General features: G+C 43.5%; 1 protein-coding gene across 1 annotated transcript in view; it reads right to left on the bottom strand.

Moving 5' to 3' along the window:
* Positions 1-9672, bottom strand: part of mid2 (midline 2) — a 133970-nt gene extending 124298 nt beyond the window's left edge. Inside the window, exon 1 of the mRNA XM_010897605.3 lies at positions 9405-9672. The gene's annotated coding sequence lies outside the window, so the exon portion shown is untranslated. The remainder of the gene's footprint in view (positions 1-9404) is intronic.
* Between the last annotated feature and the right edge of the window lie 4043 nt (positions 9673-13715).

Below are 13715 nucleotides of genomic sequence, written 5' to 3'. Positions count from 1 at the left end.
GCGCACTACTTTGAACCAGGAATCATACAGTGCCAAAGTAAAACACTATGTAGGGGATAGGGTGGCATTTGATGACCAGGGTGGAGGAATTCAACAGACGGACTGACCAGGCACCAAGCACTAAAAATTATACATACGTCTTTCAAAGAATACAGTGGAAGCACGGAGGGTTCTACCACCCGTCCGTCAGCCAAATCTTGGCTGAGGGACCCTATTCCCTTAGGTAGAAAACAATATTATTCCCTCTCTCTCCTCTTAAAGCCCATTCGTGTCTCAGAACAAGCACCAGAAAAGGTAAAGACTATAAAAGGGCAAGAGGGAATGCATTTTACGTGAGGTATTCAAGAGGTGTACAATAAACGTTAGGCAACAATCAAGTTAAATAAATGTATACAGGCTGATGAAATCATGCTAAATAGTTTACATTGCTCACTTTGCAATAGCCAGACCTTGAAACACTGCATGCTGAGAATTCCCCAACTCAGATCCTGTATAATACTTACAGGTCTTGGTGAAATGTGCTGTACTAAATACAGTATGTACGTAACAGGTTGCCTTATGAAACACACATGGCGAATAATGAATTCAGACCAGGGAAGGGAAAGATAGGGACAAGAGAGAGAGAGGCTGAGAAAGCAAGGTGTAATTTACTCTTCAGCAAGCCCCTTACACTGGCTGGATTGGTACTAGCTCTTCTCAAAATGACAAAAGGCAATTAGCCCGGGATGTTCTTGCAAGACTGAACCATCCACTAATTATAGTGATGATATTTCGTACCCATATGTTTCTTGTCTGCATCCAAAAAAGGGAATTAGGGTGCGACCTGGGATGCCCCGGGTGACACTGTCCAACAACATAATTTACATCCTATCAGAGCAGGAGACACATAAAACATCCCCTTTCGACTAACAGTTAGCGTTGCATTAGTAACACAACTGGCTACGCACGACCACATGCTGACTAGAAGCTAAGCTGTGAAGACGACCCGGAACCGAGATATAAACGCGTGTCTCATGCGTAGAAATAATAGAGACAAACTACCGAGATACGCCCATGTGCATAAAAAAAAATATTTTTTCCTTCACCAAGATAATCCACATGACAGGTGTGGCATATCAAGACGCTGATTAGCAGCATGATAGTCACACAGGTGTACCTTCTGCTGGGGAGTATAAAAGGCCATTCTAATTGTGCAGCTCTGTCACACAAAACACCGCAGATGTCTCGATGTTTTGAGGGAGCAGGCAATTGGCAAGGGGACTTCAGGAATGTCCCCTGGAGCTGTTGCCAGAGAAGGGAATGTCAATTTTTCTACCATAAGCTGCCTCTAAGATTACTGTAGAGAATTTGGCAGAGCAGCTGGTGTAAAAAGCGCAGACCAGGTGCATCCGAACAAGCCCAAGACCTCCGCATCTAGCGTCTTTTGCCGCCATCACCACTCATTTCAGCATGCTAATGCACGGCTCCAACATTATCATTTATTCAACAAAAATCCACAGAAATGCATTTTCCTAGTGCGGAAAAAATAGGTACACCCGTAGCTTAACTGGTGTCCTGAGCCCTCTTTGGCTGAAATAACTTAATGTAGCGGTTTCTTGTAATTGTTTATCAGGTCTGGGCTTTGACTCTGCCATTTCATAACCCCCTATTTCTTCTGGCATTGAGGCCTTTACCCTGGTGTTTTCTGACAAACGTCAGTCATGTCTTTATATTATTTTTTGACCAATTATCTATATGGAAGACTGGACCCACCTAAGTTTCTCTCAAATTATTTTCTAATTAGTTTAGCCATTTTATATGATGGTAAAGGCAGGGAACAACTTTTTCTGCATAAGGAAATTACATGTGCATTGTCATTGCATAATTGGTTTCAAAGTATATTTATTTTTGTGAGATTTTTAATATTGAGTTTTTGATGATATTTGCTGAAATATCCAACCAGTGTCCATGTACAGCTCTGGAAAACATTAAGAGACCACTGATCCTTTTTCTTTCCTATCCAAAAAAGTTGAAAAGGAAAGTTTGGAGTGAGGAACAGAAGTGTTCAATTTGCAGTGGTCTCTTAATTTTAACCCTTCTGTTCCTCACTCAAAACCTCCCTTTTTGACTTCTGGAAAGGAAAGAAAAAGGTGCAGTGGCCTCTTCATTTTGTCCGGTTTAATGTTTATTAGCATAGGCTAGGCTTTTTTCCAGCACTGACCTTTGCCAATAACTAATTCATCAAGTAGAATGCACTACTAGTTTAGAACTACTAAACTGTGTGCTTGTTTCACCTAGCTCTTTTAAAATGTATGCACTTACTGTAAGTTGCTCTAGATAAGAAATGACTAAAATGTGAAATGTAACTTCCTTTTACATGACTGCACAAAAACTTCCAGATCAGCCTTTTAACACAATTCTCCCTAGAGTACATCACCACCAGAATAAGCCCCCCAGAGTACCCAGCTCCCAACAATTTAATTTCTAAAAAGGGTTAAATACAGATTCAAATTGATAATGCTTGAGTAGTATAAATAAAGGAAAAGGGCTGTGTAATACAAATATACAGCTAACTACAACGCCCACACTGTGTAGACCCAACATCATTTCTTGACATTACAACTGTCATAAACCAAACTCATTTGAGTCAGTCGCGTGTGTGATGTGACATTTTGTATCACGCAACGCTCCCTCCAGGAACTAGGGACCGAAGTAGGGAATCCCCCAGGAATGCACAGACGTCTTTTCCTGACCTAGTCCCTCCCACCCAGTTGTGCTGGGGGTCTGTTGACACTGTAATGAGGTCAAACCTTCCTGCATTCTAGTAGGATGTGACTGCACTGCTGTCACCACACATTCCTGTCAATCCATACCTAACGTTGGCTAGACGTTAATCTTAGTGGTTCTGCCGCTGCACAACACAATGCAGTGGGAAAATCCTTCCTGACCATAGTTCGGACAGCCTTCCTCTTACCATCATCCCAGGGTGATGCCGCAGACCACAATGCAAATCCTGTGTTCCAGCTTGAGTGGGGCTTTCCTAGAGTGCCTCTAACTCAAGAGTTTTGAATACATACAGGGACATTTGCAAGGCTAGTGAGGTCTCACTCATTACCGCAATTCAAAATACGGGGACAACTTTCTGTAATTTCAGATACAAGCACAGGACTAGTATTAACGGATAACGCTGGTTATATAATTATTACCCTAGAATTTCAGTTATTCCAGGCATGCTTTTCAGCCTGATCCCAGATCTGTTGGTGACATATAGCCAACTCAAATGTTGGACAAAGAAGAAGCACACAGAAATCTGGAGCCAGGCTTTGGCTTTGTAGCTCTGTTCCATCTCAGCAGAGCCTCCGTAGATGTAAACATGCTCCACAGAACGCCCTCACCGCTCATCAACCAGGCCTGCACATTTTGCATAGGCAGTCAGCAGCAGATTGAGCTCAACCTCAAATGACGACCCGCTAATTGAGTATTAGGCAGCCCGTGAGCAGAAAACAGCATTACACGTCCACTCTTCCTGCACGGGCTGCTTTCCAGATAGCGGCCAACAGTGCCATGCTACAATGAGGGGAAAGGGTGCGATTTGTTTGGCATAATGAGTAGCTCACAGATTGTTCGCGTTGTCGGTCGTTGTTCCACAGATGTACACACGCATCTCTCCTGCCGCCTCACTGCAGTGCAGTGACCTCCTTCCTCCTCCACCACCTCCTCCACCACCTCCTGTGTCTTTTATAACAACCCTGACATAGGAATAGTAACCATACAAAGGACATTGCCTGGAAGCATGGCAGTAAAACCGTCCTAGTTTTTCCTAAACGTCCAACGGGGAAGACAGAATGAAGAAAGCGCCTGGGTAGCTGAAGTTGGGCGACTGTCAACACATGCAGCTGGTGAACTAGCTGGGGGAGGCTAATTGAATGCCATTTCCTTTCGTAGCACTAATTCGAATGACAGCTAGTTACATTTTATTTTGACAAGAACAACATACTGTTGTTTGGTATATTTACAGATGTGTATTCCCTCTTGGTGAGTTTCTCGCAGAAAGCTTCTTAAGTAATCCAGAATCAACACTGGCAGGGCAAAGCTGAAACAACAAAGAACCCCGCATTCCGTTTTAACATTGAGGTCTCCCCACTATTCTTAAGTGTGCCACCTTGTCTCTGAAAGCAACATTCTGACTTCCCAGCCCACTTCCATCATTCTGACAGCCAGACAGCAAAGTCATTATCAATGGTTTCCTCAGACTAAAACAAAAAGTGTGTGTGTCTTAAATGACAGCACATGCTTCTCAAAGCACTCCACGTTCTGCTCTACTAGAATAGGGACCCTATTTCTTATGCAGGACCTAATCTAATGTAGTGCAGTATGTAGTTAATAGGGAGTTACTTCAGATGCCTAACAATCCAGACGTCTGAGCAGGGCTGGTCTTTAAAATGCAGCTGGTACCTCCTTAAGCAAGCCTAGCAAAAAGATACTGTATGACAAATGGCTCTCTAAAGCGTGCATAATCTGTAACCAAACACGATGCGTGGCTATCCTGCTTATAAATGATTCATAACAATAGGCAAACCGTAAAGAAATCTCCCAGGCAGTACGGCAGCACGTTGTGCTATGTTGATTGATGCTGGACCTTACAAAATGACTGTGGTTGTGTTGCACGCTATTCCCATAACAGCCACCCGTTTTCTTTTTTCTCTGTAATAATTACACTTCAGCCGGTGATACAGAGATGACAGCTCTCCCTGTAGGTAATTGATAAATGACTATGTCAGCTGCATTCACCAGGCTAGCGGCGTAGTCTACTGTCAACTGTCTAGTTCTATATTGTATTCCCAGAGAGAGACGTCTCATTAAGCACCGATGCCACATTTAGACATCAAGTGGAGGATGGCATGTTGGCAACAGTTGAGTTACTTCACGCTTTAAAAAGGCATTTCACTGAGCATGTTAGGAGTCCGCGTCCAAAACGGCACTGTGTTCCCTACGCGGTCGGTTCTATCAGCATGGCATTTCGGGATTGGAATGTTCGCAGCCACAAACCTTCAGGTGACATTAGGTATTTTGGACAGGGTGTTTTCAAAGCAGCAGGGAGGCAGGTTAGTGAGTCATCCTTCGTGAAGCACCCGCAATCTCTTCCAAGACGTCTGACCCAGCAGACCTGACCAGGCGCGACAACCAGACCATGAAGCTTATAGTTACTGTACACTTGTGTCACACAGCCAAGGGCATAGGAGTGGGTTTGAAACTGACTGGGACATTTTATATTTTTCACAAAATGTTACGGGGGGGACTAATTTACATGCACCTAACATTGGGGGGATGTCTACCGGTGCCACTCACCTTTTCCTAGGCCCTTGGGGAAGACCAAAATTAAATATCAGGTAGCATTATAAAGATTCGCAAAAATATAAAAAAAAAACTTAATTTTAAGAGTCTGTCGTCTTATCCATAGGTATCAAAAAAAAAGAATACAGACATTTTTACACAGGTTTTTACTGAAACCGGTGAGATGAACTCTGTTTATTGCTGTTTTAATGAAGCAGTGTGAATGACTGTATACGATGATTGCTCATATTATGCACTGTGTGAAATATAGTGAAAAAACGTAGTAGCACAAGGCAAATATTTGAGTAAGCTGGAATTAAAACCTGCTGGGGGCTTGGTCTTCTGTGACACACACAGACAGACTACTCTCTCTGTCTTACACACACAAACACACACACACACACACACACACTCTTACATACACAATCACAGCACAGTATTTTTCACTCTGAGAGACTCACTCCCTCTTTTTCCGCACACACATGCTTTTTTCATATTGCTTCCAAAAACACTGAATCACACCTAAGCTTTTGAAGGTATTGTCCTTTGATGTTCAGGCTAAAAGGTGGTTGAAATGGGGTTCTGCTAGCTTCCAGAATCATCCGAGGGCAGCTAGCAGGGCTTGCACCACCTCTACACACCAGCCTCCTACTGGGACCTCGTCTGGGGAGGTATTTGAGGGCTCCCAGGGGGCAGCTCGGTGCCAAGGCCAGCAGAGAAAATGCACCAGGTGAGGTACAATGGGTAAAGAGGCCGCCAGACCAAAACCAAACAACAAGCACCAGCACACATTCCTCCCCAACTCCCACTGGGAGGCCGCCCTAGAGTTGACGCCGCATCCCCTTAAAGGGGGTTTGTTGTTTGGTTTTGATTTCTTCCTTACCTCCTCCCCTCACCCCTCTCATTAATAAAACACCCTCCAGGGCCCTGGTCACCCTCTGTGTGCGCTCCCTGTGTCCCTCCCCATTACAGGACACGCATTGATCAAGGAACATCTGCACTACTACTATTTCCGCTATTAGAATATGTTTTGGCGGAAACGCGACTGGCAATAACATTAGTGCTTTGGTTAGATGAGCAAAAACATTACATAAGACCACGTACCATGCTACAAGCAAGATGTCAGCAGGTGGATTCGCAACACACACAGCGTCTCGGGACCAGTGAGGTAGAGGACCAGTGGGTAGAGGACCAGTGAGGTAGAGGACCAGTGAGGTAGAGGCACAGTGAGGTAGAGGCACAGTGAGGTAGAGGCACAGTGAGGTAGAGGACCAGTGGGCAGAGGACCAGTGAGGTAGAGGACCAGTGAGGTAGAGGACCAGTGGGTAGAGGACCAGTGAGGTAGAGGACCAGTGGGTAGAGGACCAGTGAGGTAGACGCCACTGGACTTCTCACTCACTGTGTTTTTGGAGGGAAATGGGAACAGGGGACATAAAGAGATGCTTCCATTTCCAACTATTTCCAGTGCATCTTGTGCACTAACGGACGTTTAACAACATGCTGTTAGGCAGAATTCACAGACAAGCAAAAAGTAAATACAAGGTACTTTATAAATGCATACTTTCCCTTGCTATATTGGGAAACGATTTACTTGTGAAGCATTCTGGACAGCTCCAAAATAAGTCTACAGCCAGTAGAATTACAGGTACTCTGATGCAAAAACATACATAAGTACAGCTCTACTCCACTCCTCCTCATCTAGTGCTTTCTCCTCCCACTCTCCTTCTCTTTTTCTCTCCTCTCTTCTCCTCCCTCTCTCCTCTTCTCTCCTATCCTCCTCCCCTCCACCACCCCACTCCTCTCCTCCTTCTCTTACTCGTGAAGCGACTAAAATGCAAAATAATTTCAAGAGCAGTCTCAGGAAATGAAGGTAGGGGAAACAACATTCACCAGTCATGTCTTCATCCATCCATGGCTGCAGCTTGGCCTTCGCGGTGCCTCTCTTCTTCCTCAGCATCGCAAGCCAGAGCAGCAATCACCTCCTCGACAGACTCCTCTGGGATGCTTTCAAAGTGTGTGTTTCCGGGACATCCCGGGCATCTGACTAGTCCAACTTGGCATGCTCTAGGTTAAGTGAGGAGCTCCGGGAGGGGGCAGATTGTGGTACTGGGGCGTACATTGTGGCTGCTTCCTCATCCTTCCCTGGAGGTCACTTTGGAGGCTGGTGGGAGGTCAGTGTGGTGGCTCTCCACAGATGAGATCTCTTCCAACAAGGTGTGGCTCTTCTTTCTTTTAAAGAAGCTGGGCAGCCATCTGCAGAGATTCCTCTTGTAAAGCCTCCTTAAGGACGTTGGCGAGAGCCTGTTTTGAAGACCCACCGGAGTACAACTGACCGGGCCGACCTGGTCCGGGGACGACTGGATGCCTTTCCCTTTCTCCCCATCTCCAGCGACGGTATCTTCTTGTGGCAGTTGACCATATATTCACACCTTGGGTAAACCCAGAAGTGCCAGGAGTCATCAATGTTGGTCCTGGGGCTTTGGCTGGCTGCATTCTGGTCTTTCCCTTGAGAGGGCCCAAGCGGCAGTGGGGGCAGGCGGTTGGCCCGTGGCCCGTCCTCTCCCAAGTGAGGGCCGAGGCGATGGGCAACATCCATAAATGATTGCAACCAAATGGCAAGCTAGCGTATTGGCAGGTTATTCATAAAACCATTAGCTGGACAGTCGAGTGATAATCATAGACATGAAAGAGTTGTTCAGCCTTTTTATAGTCTAGCCCAGTGTTTCATTTCTCCAAAAAATAGTTTATTGGATGTTTAAATTTTGTTTCTTAACCTTCATTGCTTAACTTCCATTGCTTCTATTGGATTATTGCATCATATCATTGCATCATAAATTGGCTAGTCCAGTGTTTCCCAATCCTGGTCCTTGGGACCCAAAGGAGTGCACGTTTTTGTTTTGCCCTATCACTCATGCACCTGATTCAAATGTTGCCCTACCAATTACACACTTGATTGACATAATCAACCTATCATCAAGTCTTTCATTTGAATCAGTTGAGTGAGTGCTAGGGTAAAAACTACAACGTGCACCCCTTTGGGTCCCGAGGACCAGGATTGGGAAACACTGGACTAGCCAATTTATGATGCAATGATATGATGCAATAATCCAATAGAAGCAATGGAAGTTAAGCAAAAATTTAAACATCCAATAAACAATTTTTTGTTTATAATATAGCCTAGAAATACACTGAATAGACAACACAATCACATCTTCATTGTAGCCCATCTTTGTCCGTTTTAATTGTACTATAATGTGACTGAACACTCTCGTTAGCTAGCTAGATGATGAGCAACGACTAAATGCCATTTGCTGTACCAAAAAGACGTTCCATTAGTCATTTAAAACAGCCCGGGACATGTATGTTCTATCCTTTAAATTTGCTTGGTTTGAAGCACACCCATCAGGTGACTGTCAGTCAAACAATGTCAAAGTGCTTGTTGTCTGCACCTCACTTTCTCCTAAAAAGTACATAGTATTTACTGTACCAGTCAAAAGTTTGTACACATCCTCATTCAAGGGTATTTCTTTAGTTTTACTATTTCCCACATCGTAGAAAGTATGTAAAGCTGTAGAAAAGAGTAAAAATAAAGCAATACCCTTGAATGAGAAGGTGTGTCAAAACTTGACTGGTACTGTATGCTTGTAAACAAACATACATGCACCTACATGTTGGAGTAGCTCGTAGGCTACAGCCCAACCCCTTAGTTGTGCATATCAAATTAATGTAGTACCCTACTGCCAACGCTGCCTCACAAATAGTCAGGTCCAGATTTTAAGGCACCAAGGTATGATGTTGGAGCCGTCACATGTTTAGTATTTTTGATCTGACACAAGACGCGTAGGGAAGTTACAGAGCACAATAATACAACGTGGGATAGCATTTCGTTCGCAGATTCAATGTTTTAACACTGGCATGATTTCAGAGAAGATAATTATTTCTAGGATTCGGATAGGGTTATTTTGGACCCATGACGCATTTACGCGTGCGTATTCCTCCATATCCAAGCTTGCGCCCTCATGAACAGTTAAAGCACTGCTTCTCAACATAACAGTGATATCGACATTAAAGAAATACTAACACAGGCCTACCTCGGCTTTTGCAGACAGTGACAGCCCGCGGTCGGATGACTCGTCTTGTAGTAGTGGCGACACGGTTACAGAACACTTGCAGAAATTCTAGCTATCGGGGGAGCTGATCTCTCAGAAGTTTCCACAAACCTACATGCCAGAAAGCGCGCGTTCATGTGTTTCTCCCATTACCTTAGTTTGGAAATGTATGACGACGATAAAAAAAATAAACATCGTTTTATTCCAGATATCAGTTGATTACCCGTTACCATAGGAGGATGTTCAAGTACACTAACTACTCTGGTAACAGTGCTCGGTGTCACAAAACTAAAGCGCTCCCCAGAGGACACGTGACTAACCCACCGGGAATAGCTTTCATCCCGGCAGCTGGGATCAATTACATCGTACGCTGCTGCCTTGGTGGAACATTCTCCTCCGTGCTTCCAGCTCTCCCATCATATCTACTGTTGTAGTATAATACTAATGTAATACTCGCTGTCTCTTTCTCAACGGTAAGAAATCACAATTACAAGTTACACGTTTTTTATTAGTAGTAACAGACTATGCAGGAGGCAAACCACGAAATCCTTGCAGTTTGCAGTTTCCTGCTCGACAATGCTGGAAAAGAAGCACAGCAACAACTTCAGCAGCTAACACAGTACCAAAGACTAATAATATAGAATATTTTTGAAGACATATTTGCACTGGATGCTTGTGACTATGAGTGAGTACGCGCGTGAGTGCATGTGTCCCGTTGCCTGGCACTGAACATGGGTTTGCTTTAGAATGTTACAGCATCACTTGGGCTAGGTTGTGTGTGTGTGTGTGTGTGTGTGAGAGAGAGAGAGAGAGAAAGAGAGAGATACACTAGCGTGTGCTGTGATTGTGTAGGCAGTTAGATGTTGGAGATTAATTAGTTATGCAGATGCAGTTAACAAGTCACGTTTCTAAAATGGGAAAACGTTTTCTCCACTGTTGGAAGCAGGTCATGATAAATGATCTGGAGTATTTCCTTTCAGAGTAGAATATTCCCAAGAGGATTAGCAGTACTCTCTTTTAAAAATTTCAGCAATCCCATAACATCCAAAATGTTGCTAAAGTATATTTTAAAAGCAATTATAGTGGCCTGAGAAAACGGATGGTATGAGACAGCTATACGAATAGCCTGCATGTCCCAACCACCATGGGACTGTCATGGAAAGAACAACGTTTAGTGATGCTGGATGAATAAAGTATCTAGCCTCCATTGAACAAGAGTTGTCCTGATTCTACAGACAGAAGAGAGTACTTGTCCACATCCTAAATGGCACCATATTCCCTATTTAGGCTACTACTTTGTACCGTAGGGCATGTTCAAAAGTTGTGCACGAATGCCAGGCGTTAAAAGCCATCAGAATTACATCTGAGTATAAAGAGCGGATCCATTAGTTCTGCTTTGACATGTCTGTGCCATTTTTCCTAGATCTCACACACACACACACACGCACTCACAAACACACTCACATGCTCACACAGTCGATTATAGATTAATGTGTTTCTGTGTGTGTGTAACACTATTGCATAGTGCATCAACACACAGACTTGAATAGCATGGCAGTGGTATGGAAAGAAAGCCAAAGTCCCCTGTAGTCTTATTCAAACAAAGCTGCCTGGACACTATTCAAATGAGGCTCAAGAGGGAATTCATCCAATCTCCATTGTAGCCATGATGAAGATGGTTGCTAGCGTGTGAAGTGTGAAATGTGTCTGCTTTGGCACACACACACACACATCTTTATTTTACATGCATGTTTATGCAGGAAGCTGGGTAATTCTGGTCTTGGGGGCCAAGCGGAGCAAGACTGTACTGGGACTGCGGAATATGGGAGGTGGCAGTCCCAGTACAGTCTTACTCCGCTTGATGCCACTGTGTATGGAATACTAAATAAGCAGGTATAACCAAGTCATAGGGTGAGTCCCAAACAACGCGCTATTCCCTACAAGTCCCTATTTGGGCCCGGTTCAAAGTCGAACGCTACTAGGCTGAGGAACAGGGTGTCACTTGGGACAACGTCGTAGCCAGCTCACTCGGCTGTGCTTTCCTCAGCCTAGTCAAGCCACTTCAGAACAGAACGCCTGACAGAGTGTTGTGGAGCCCACGCTGAAATCCCACAGCTTCGATATAGTGGTTTGATGTGCTCAATGTGGCATTGTTTTTCATTAACAATTGGACTGTGTGATAGAGTTCTATGTACTCTCACTGGGATATATGGTACAGAAGGATCTGGTGTTCTATTTGTGTTACAGTTTGACATTCATTGTCACACTTGAAAAGGGAAACATATGTGGACCCACCGTGGGTCCATCTGAAGTCTTACTTGTCTCTCTGAGCCGTTGATGGTCAGAATTGATCACAGAGCGTCTGAAAATATCGATGCGTTCAAGTGAATGTCATCCTGTTGGGGGTGTATTTAGGGAGATGGGATTTGCTGTGTTCTCTTTTCATTTCTGTATGGGCTTTGTATGGAGGATATGCTTTTTTGGTTTTTAACTGTACTTTTAGCGTGTTCCCTTTTTTTGTTCTGTCAAAGGCAGCCTGTCATGCCTTTGCCATAAACTGTATTTATGTAAAAGTCTGACTGGTTGTCTAGTCAGCCCAAATCAAAGGGTTGACTCATTTGGGTTTATTGCCATGTCTCTTTTCGACGACTCACTATGGATTCACTATGGAAGAGTTGAATATTGCAGTAAGCTTTTCTTACATCAATGTCAAATAAAAAAAAAATCCCCAACGTGTCCTTCCAAACAGAAAGTTAGGTGGATCGATGACTCACTCACCTGACTAGCTCAGTTAGCATTCGCTCTTAGGGAGTCCCTAGAGAGATATGAGATCAGAAAATCCTTGCTGACAATGTCATCCGTATCCCGGGAGATGCTGACCAGTTTGCTTGGAGCATTTGGGCTTCTCTAAGGCTATAAACCTGACCAAGGTAGTCAGCATGGTTCTACTCCTGGGAACCACACTCTCCTGGGAGGAACCTGAGAATTTTGTTCAAAAACTGCCACATTTTTACAATGCTCCGTGACACATTTCTTGAATTCCAGAAAATGTTCTTTTGAATAAAAACATGTAACGTCCCCTTTAAAAGGGATGCAACACCCCAAAACCCTACCATAGATTCTGCCAAAGCATAACTTTCATATTCACCTGCAAGCTCTACTACTACTACTGTTGTAAGATCTTCTCATAATGTTTTGTAAAGAATGGATTAAACTGAGTAATCCTTAAACTAAGATTTTGGAAAAACCTTGTATTTTTGGAAAGTTCCTAGAATTTTACACCCTGAACCCTTCACCTCGAATCATTGATCTGTAAGATGTCCACTCTTTTAGAAAGGCGCCTATCTTTATCAGATGAGATTATCTCTGATGAATTGCTCTAATTTCCATAGACATTAGGTCCCTACATATTGTTAATCATTAAAAGGTTTATAAATGTTTAATAGGTAAGTGATAACTGGTCCATAGCTGGGCAAGAGTAATAATTCATGAGGAGAGCTCCAGATGGGATGCAATGCCTAATTACGAGCTGCTACTGATTACTTTGGTCCTAGTTTTAGAAGTTACTTAAGGGGAGGTTCAAGTTTAAAGTCAATTTAAAGACATTAGATAGCTAGCAAAGGAACTGCAGTTAAATAATGTAAACCAACATTTAAAATTGGCCCAACCATTTTGTGAGAAATCAGCATTTGGTTTCTTTCAACATACATTATTTATATGTTGCCAATTTAAGACATTGACCAGATAAGATGAGACCATGCACCTACAGTAAATAATGTAAATCCCTCTTAGGAACTATTTTGTTTTTGTACCGGTCGGTTGATCAGTTTCTTCTGAAGGTTATCGTATTTTTACAGTGCTGTGTAAAATGCATACCACTTCAGTTGAAAGCAAAACATGGCAAAAAAAACAACACGCCTATAGTAGTGGATGAGAATCCTTTCAATCTTTGTGTTCATCGGATGAATACAGCCTCTTCAACAAGACTGAACAGTTCACACATTAAAATAAGGATCACATTAGCATTAAGACTACTTAATAAGTTATGGGAAAACACCCAGAGAACACTGAATCAGATAGTTAGCAGAATTAGGTAAGTATAGCAGACCATACTGTTGCTAATGGCATCCCAAATGGAACCCTGCTACCCACATAGCACACTAATTCCCACCAGCTCCCATGAGACCCTCATAGGGTTCTGTTAATGGGACGTGACTGAACAGTACACAATATATTCTGTCATCCCTGGGGCTTATTGTGGCTCTTATTGAAGCCCATTGACTGGACATGTTG

Source organism: Esox lucius, chromosome 4 (genome assembly GCF_011004845.1).
Source record: "Esox lucius isolate fEsoLuc1 chromosome 4, fEsoLuc1.pri, whole genome shotgun sequence".
In the NCBI taxonomy this organism is placed as follows: domain Eukaryota; kingdom Metazoa; phylum Chordata; class Actinopteri; order Esociformes; family Esocidae; genus Esox; species Esox lucius.
The sequence above is the reverse complement of the archived record's forward strand: the minus strand, read 5'-3'. Positions and strand labels throughout refer to the sequence as shown.